Consider the following 8344-nt stretch of genomic DNA (forward strand, 5'->3'; position numbering starts at 1 on the left):
GAGTAGGGCAAGTTATAGTAATCGCAATAAAATCGAAATGAAATTTTTTATATATTTTCACGTTTCAAAGGTTTCTGAATATTTTGGCATACCTTAAAAAAAATGGATGTGTGTGTGTATGTGTGTGTAATTTTTGTCGACGATTTTGGGAATACCGGACACGTGCTGATTAGTTTTTGGCAAAGGTAGGTCTAGCCGTTCCAAAGATACGAGGCAAAGTGCCAAAAACGGTAACTCAGTTTTTAAGAGAACAGAGCGTCCGATTTTAATAATTCAGAAAAACATTTCACTTGTATTGACAAGAATTGATCACAATTTCATGAACATAGGTCTAGCGGTTTCTAGATCCAATGAAAGAAGTAAAAAAAAGCAAAAGACAAAGACCATTTGGCGGTCAAAAATGATCATTAGACATATGAACATCAAATCAGATATTTTATAGAAATTTTAACAATAAGTATGAATTTTGTTTTTATTCCTATGGGTTCCGTAGGAATGTTTATCCGTTAGACGGCGACACGGCGCTTACGCGCTTTATATTTCGTCTCTATGCAGTTAAAGCAGTACGATTGCTTTGAAAAAAAAAATCCAAAATATGTCAAAATAAAGAAAACATTTTTTTTTCAAAAAAAAGTTTTTTTCAAAAAAAAGTTTTTTTTCAAAAAAAAGTCATTTTTTGTGAAATTTATAGTTTCTCAAAAATTTAATTTTTTCGAAGTAATTTTTTTTCAAAAATGTTAATCGTTTTTAAAAAAATGATAATTTTTGATACGGGAAGTTTCAGCAATTTGCCTTAAGGCACGATGCCATGCGCCCCACTAAGTTGTAAGTTGTAAGTTACCAATACAATTCGACCCGCTTTAATATATATAAATATATATATATATATATATATATATATATATATATATTATAAATTTATTATATAATAATATTATGTATATAATAAATTTACTTAAATGTCTATCTAACCTGTTTTTGGCACGTATAGGTTGAGGTACAGGCAATCCTCGCTCTGGTTCACGAGCAGCGGCAACAGACGGCGCAGATGTCTCAGACGAGCCCGTGGCATTCGAAGCAGTGCCTCCGCTTCGTCCGCCACGGACGGAAGAGCTTGCGGGCACACAGGCGACAACCTGTCGGCCAGGCGAACACCGCGCCATGGAGATGGTGTCACAGGCGGCATATATCTGTAGAAATATATATTAGTAATGAGATGGTTCATTTAGCTAAGTTCGGTATTGGTGGCATTATGACAAAAAAAATATGGTAGGATAGGGCGGGGCACAAAAGTCCAATTTTATTTTCAGTAATTATACTCAGAAAACCAAACAACCTACATCCACACACGTAACAACTATCGAACTGTGTTCTGTAAAATTATTAGTTAATTCCTAATTATAAAAACTTTTTTTTGCCTTTCGAACTTCCCGAAAGAGAAGTTTATGTTTTCATAAAAAAATCCGATTCGCTAATTTTATGTTTTCTCGACGTTTCAAGCCATTCAGAATCGAATGAGACCAAATTTGGAAAAAGTATGTGTGCGTGTGTATGTGTGTGTGCGTGTGTGTGAACAGATTTTTTGCCGTAAATCGACGTTTTCTCAAAAACGGTTGGACCGATTTCAAAAATTTGAAAGCCATTCGATGTATTTCTTTGTAAATCGCAGAAAAGTGAAAAAGTGAAAAATTCTTAATCGATTTTGAAAATTCAAAAACCGTTCGAAAGATTTTGGTTGGGAATCATGCTGATTAGTTTTTGGTAGAGATCGGCCGGGACGTTTTCTTGTAATAAAGTTTTTTTTTTTTTTTTAAAAAAAATCGGCGATTTTTATGATTATTTTTTTGACGGTAGATACCATAGTTTTCTAGATCAGACTAAAATATTACGGCCCTACGACAACTCGTATAGCTTTAAAAATTTATCGAAGTTTGCAAAAATTAGTATCGTTTTTTGGCACTTGTCAAAATCAGACCTTTGATCGTTGTTTTCTGAAAAACCCCTGAACCGATTTTAGAAATTTAAAAGCCATTTGATGTATCTCAATGAGGATTATCGTTTTTCGGTTTTGTGAGACGATCTGCCAAACCGTTTCTTTGTAATTTGAAAAGAAGTTTTAAACTTACCGTCCACATTTAACCTCAAACTATCGAATCGATTTTGAAAAATCAAAAACTGTTCGAAAGATATTAGTTGGGAATGATACTGATTAGTTTTAGGTGAAAATCTACCGAGCCGTTTTCTTGTAATTAACTGCTGAAAAAAAATATGCCGATTTTTATGGAAGTTTATTCGGCGATATATATCATGGTCTCATAGAACTTACTGAAATATTATGGCCTTAGGACAAGTAGTATAATTTTAAAAAATATCAAAGTTTGAGAAAATGAGTTTTTTTTTTGACATTTGTTAACATTAAAATTAGACAATTTACTTGGTACGACGATAGAGTACCTGGTTTTAATCAACATACTAAACCATTAAACTGGTTCAATTATAAAAATTGGTGATTTTAGAAAATTTGCTTTTAGAAAATACTCCGAGTTAACGCGTTCGTTCGTTTTCAATCATGTGTAATAAGCCCACGCGGAATACATTTAATCACTCATAAATTATTTTATTTTTATTGATTAAGTTGATTATTTACACATATCGGGAAGTTCATGTAACTTGCCTCAAGGCAAAATACCAATACCAACTAGTTTCTAAAAGATCTACAGCACCGTCAGGGGGCAAATAGATCTAATGTCTTATTTTTTGTTATTCACCTAATGCAAATTTCATTCGCACATTTTTTACAAAGACCACACTGTAGATAAACTTGGCCTGGTACTTTATCACAAATAATCATTAACAGAGTTAGAATAACTTGCATTAATTCATATTTATTTACTTTTTCAACTCAATTTGATATTTTATTTACAATTTTCGTATTGTTTTCCATTTGTCAGTGTATAAGTTTAGATGTTCCTTTTACCTCAACTACATGAAGCTATTACAAAGGTTATATATAACTATAAATATGTTACAGCCAGGGCCGGTCCTGCCTTGCATGCGATGCATGCAAAAAATGCGGGCGCAAGCCTTAGGGGGCGCCAAAACGAGTTTCGGAAATTAAATTTATAATATAATATTTATATTCTTTATATAAAATCTAGAATTATTTATTTAAAATCTAGAATACTTAATAAATTATAATAAATAATTTAACTTAGCTAGGGATACGGACACAAAAAGCATATTTATTTTGCAATGTGATAGCAGTAGAAACAATTAACCGAAAAATTACTCTGCAAATTAGTAAATAACAGCTCTGTTTATTGCCTAATCTACTTATTCAATTTTTTCTTTGTTTGAAGTTACCGTGGAGTCGTAAAAGAAATTATCTAGTGTTCAATCCCATAATCGCAAACCTGCGAAACATTAAATTAATTGTTGGGCATTATTGACGAAAAGTTGCGAGCTGATTTATTTGAATCGGAACTTGTTAAATAATATAAACAAATTATAAGAAATGGGGAGTCAGAGCTTAGAAAATGACTCGTTTATTCCGAGAAATTGAATTGTAACTTTTGCTTTTGTTGCAAATGTTTCGCATCTGCTGAATTTTGAATGTTGAAGACATGCGTGGAACAAATATGAAAGATGGAAGCTAAATTTATTTTGGAACGAAAATCTTAAGGCTTGTTTTATACCTGGTGGTGTCCATTCTCTAAATTTAATAATTATTAACTATACAGAAATAATACATATCAAATATAATAAGTTTTTTTTTCACTATTGTTCAAGAAATATGTAATTTATTTGCATTTTTTACTGATTTTTGAACAACACTTTTAAAATACGTTAAAAATTTAACTTTAAAACAACAAGCTGATACTCTGAATATGACGGCTCTTACGATATCAATAAGGAGAAGAAGTTTACGACGCAATTTTGGATATTGTAAATAATGAAAAATTAAATTAAATTAAAATTTAAAATATCCAACATGAAATACGAGTGTTATGTTTGAAAATTAAATTAAAAGTCTTTTTAAATATTAATATTGCACTTACGTTAAAAATAATTGAAAATTTCAAAATGCTTGATTGTGATCAACCCCCGAATCGCCTCGATTTTCTAAATAAATTTAAAATCAATATACTTTATACGCTTTTAGATTATATCTATTTCTTGGTGCACTAAATCCAGAATAATTAAAAATTAATTTATTTATTTCACTTAATATTTTTGTTAAATTAAAGTTATAAAATTTAAGAAATGCATTTCCAAAATAGTGTTTATTATTTTGAGATCAAGATCTTTATATCAAAATAATAAATATTATTTCTTAAATGCATTTCTTAAATTCTATAACTTTAGTCTAACAAAAATATTAATTCTTTTGCTATGGTAGTCGAACTTACATCCTTAACCAATTTACTACATATTGAATATTACTAAAATGTGAAATTATGAAACAACAATAATTGTTTTAATTATTGATATCGATAATAATAAATAAATTTAAAATCAATATATTTTAAACCCTTCTAGATTACATCTAATTTTTTGTGTACTAAATCCAGAAAAATTAAACATTAATTTTTAAAAAATATGTATATATTTATATAATTTTAATGATAAACTGTTAAAGCGGTGAAAATTAATAGGGGGAGGGGCGCTAGAAAAAAAGTTGCATGCGGGCGCTACTGACCCCAGGACCGGCCCTGGTTACAGCACTAATAATTCATAAGATATTCTGAGAAAAATATAGTTCTGCATAGATAATTGAAAAAAAATCATTCAAAGAGATTTCCAATAAATTATTACATGTTAGATAATACAAGATTTACTTATTTTTAGTTTTAATAACTGAATGAATGCATGTCCATACTGACAATCCTGTTCAGTGATATGTTCTACATACTTTTAGATCAAATACAAAAATAATTATATTTATACTTATTTTTTTATTTAGTTTTGCACTTCTGGGGAGGCCAGTAAATGTTGAGAAGATGTCGTTTGGCAACTGATAGCTGTGACATCCTGAAGAATATTTTTCCAACAATCGAAAGTTGCAGTTATTGTACGACGGATATTTGTAACGAGGCAATAGCTTTATAAACTGTCGAGAATAATATATTTTTATAAATCATTTTATAAAAGTATAACTGAAATTTCTGTTCAGGTATCATAAATTAATTACAAGAGCTCAAAACCAAAAACAACAAAAGAAAGTGTTATCCTTCAAATTTTCTTACAAGATTGTTTATTGATAGCGACGTCGCTCGATTAAAGGCGATGACTGTGGTTATATATATTTTACCAATGACTTTAAAATAGTGTCTTTAAAATTGATAATTAACTCGTTTTGAAGATAAGCGACTTTAAACTATTGTTCGAGCCTCACAAATTTTATTTATCCATCTCCCTCTACCTATATACTGAACTTCCTCTAATCTGTAATAAAATAATTTTCTACCCTACTCTAGGTACTAAGATAGTTATAAGAAATTATCCATTCTGTACGCATAACTTGAACCGTGAACATCAAACAAATAAATACTATTAATAACTAACTAACTTATTTAACTTACATATTTTTAAAGGTCTGATATAGCCATTCTAATGATAAATTATATCTGGTCCTTCGAGGTAATTAAGTGTCTGTGCGTAGTGATTTTTAATTGACTTTTATAATAAACATTGCGCCGGGCGCTTACAACTATAATTTATATGATGAACATTTTTACTTTGTCAAAACTAATGTCATTGTTGAAAAAGTTTCTTAAATATAATTGTCAATTATTTCGTTATTTCTGTAATATTCAAAATTACAATCAACATACGATCACTATATATAATTAATATTAGTTGTACAGTTCATAAAATTTGCTTATAGATTACTTTTCAAATTTTATGTCACTTCAGTTTACGAATCCAATCTCACTTTCATCTCTATCTGCAACATATGTCCTATATACCATGTCAAATTCCCTAAAACAGTGTAGGTTTACGAAAAGTAGTTTATTTGTAAACTACTATCAAGGTTTGAAATAATAGGATGTGAAAATTGTAAAAGTTGCAAGTTATCAATTTTTATATTGATTAATTAAATTATTTCATATACAAATATCGGGAAACTTTCCTCAAGGCAAAGTGTGACTCGCAACTAGTTTCAATTTCATTTTTCATAATTTTCTTGAAAATCGTGTAAAATTCAACACAGTTGGCACAAATATTAAAAAAAAGTTGGATTGAATTAAAAAAAATTGATATAGTTCTACACAAAATTTAAAGATATAGTTGTAAGGACAACAGCACAAGCCGCCCTTCTCTAATCCGGCCACATTTGTATTTATATTGCCTTTATAATTATTAGTAATTTATAGTTTAGTATTTTTTTTATTATAAATTGACAAATTTTATTGCAACTACTGTCTATGAAATGAATCTAATTTGATAATGAAAAAGTATAAATTAAAATACATAATCTAAATGAGATATACCATTGTATTCAAAGTTATACGTGCACAATTAATTTAAGATGAAGTTCTAAATAAAAACAATACAAAAATAGACAAATACCATTATTTTTTTTTCTTTGATAAGAAACTTTTACGAGGCTTATTGTCTTTCTTCGGCTCTTTTTTTAATTCCTTCTTTGTATCTTTTACTACTTCACTTTTAATAAGAGGTTTTGGGGACTCATCCTCCCCCTCCATCTCCCTCACCCTTTCATTTTTTCGGAAAATTTTCTTGCGCTTATCCTTGGAACCCTTTGCAGTTTCAGGATTATGCGAAGCTTCTTCGTCATCGTCATCGTCATCGTCATCGTCTGTATCCTGAGAGTTATTTGACGTAGAATCTGAAGTTGAATCAGACCGCCTTGGCCATGGCTTCGGTTCATTTTCAATCTTGACAGCAGCCGCCTCATTGGTAGACATGTCATCAAAATTACAAACCAAGTTTGGTAAATCATCGAATTCAGCATTAGCAGCAGCTTCTTTCTCCTCGTTCATACGTTTCAAAAGAAGCAAGCTTTCGGTTCCAAGTTGGTTTATAATATCAGGCACCATGTCAGTTAGCTTCTTATGCTCACCCCGTCCAGTAATGGCAAATGTGTTTGCAGCTAGTGAAGCTTGCACCTTCGGGTTCGTAAAATGGATAACGGACCCATCTTCTCCGATCATGTTAACTTCCTCAATGCCCGGTATTGTGGTCACCGATATCTTCCTCAGACATGATTGAAGTTTCTTATCATCGGCTCCTGTAGTTATATGAACTACCTTCTTCTTCCGCCGTGGAGTACCTTTTCCACCAATACGGACCTCAGCTTGCATTTTTTTAAGCTTCTCAGGATTCATCGTAAAGGTTTGCAATAATTAATTCGATAGTGATGAATTAATGTTTCAAAAAATTGAAATTATGGAAAGATACAAATACTCAAAACCGTATCCGGACAAAATTTGATTTTGCTAGGCAATTGTTTTTGAAATCATGTGACATATAGATGATTTGAGAAATTTTGTTTTGTTTTTGAAAACAGTCAAGTCAAATATTACAAAAATGTTATATTTTTCATATTGTCTTTTACTGTTTAATAATAATAATAATATACACACACAAATATATATATATATATATATATATATATACAGATATTCTGTGTATCTACATTGATTAATAAAATTAATTTCAAAATTAGATTTAAATTTTATCCAATTACTTCAGAATTCATTAAAATTTTAAAATTTTTCGACAAGTTATTATATCAGAAGTAAATAAGGTTATTTCACAAGAATAGAAATGTGATAACATTACACTAAAGATAATTTATAATTAATTTTCATTAGCAAATGTATTGAGCCTTTTATGTTAAATTGATGTTAACAACCATTCCATAATTTTATTTGTGACATTGCGTACTTTATCTACGTTTTGCAAAGAATAATGGTTTTATTTATAACGACTGACTTGCAACAAGAGGTAAGTTATTTATTATGTTTTTTTTATTATATTGAGTATAACGTTTAATGTACTATAATGGGTTTGATGTGTAATGAGCAAGTTTTTCAGTATGTTTATTCCGTTTTCTGAAACGTATCGAACGAATTAGAATAAGTCAAGTAAAACACTTTTAAAAAATGAATACCATAATTACCCTAAATATATGGCAGGTAGTTTGAGTACAGAACAATGTACAAATATTTATGGTAGTTAGTATACATAACAAATGCACAAGTATATCAATTTTAATTTCAAAAATTTTATTTTGTATTAAAAATGTAAATTTGTATTAATAGAAAGTGGAATGGGCCTTGATATAATGATTTTATAATTTTGTATTGGATTTAAC

The 8344-nt window shown here is 29.6% G+C and overlaps 1 pseudogene; it reads right to left on the bottom strand.

Moving 5' to 3' along the window:
- Positions 1 to 6575: 6575 nt before the first annotated feature.
- Positions 6576 to 7352, bottom strand: LOC113375867 (annotated as a pseudogene).
- Positions 7353 to 8344: the final 992 nt, after the last annotated feature.

This window comes from Ctenocephalides felis, unplaced genomic scaffold (assembly GCF_003426905.1).
Source record: "Ctenocephalides felis isolate EL2017-DRISC unplaced genomic scaffold, ASM342690v1 CF-g0.4_SCAFFOLD_01886, whole genome shotgun sequence".
Taxonomy (NCBI): Eukaryota; Metazoa; Arthropoda; class Insecta; order Siphonaptera; family Pulicidae; genus Ctenocephalides; species Ctenocephalides felis.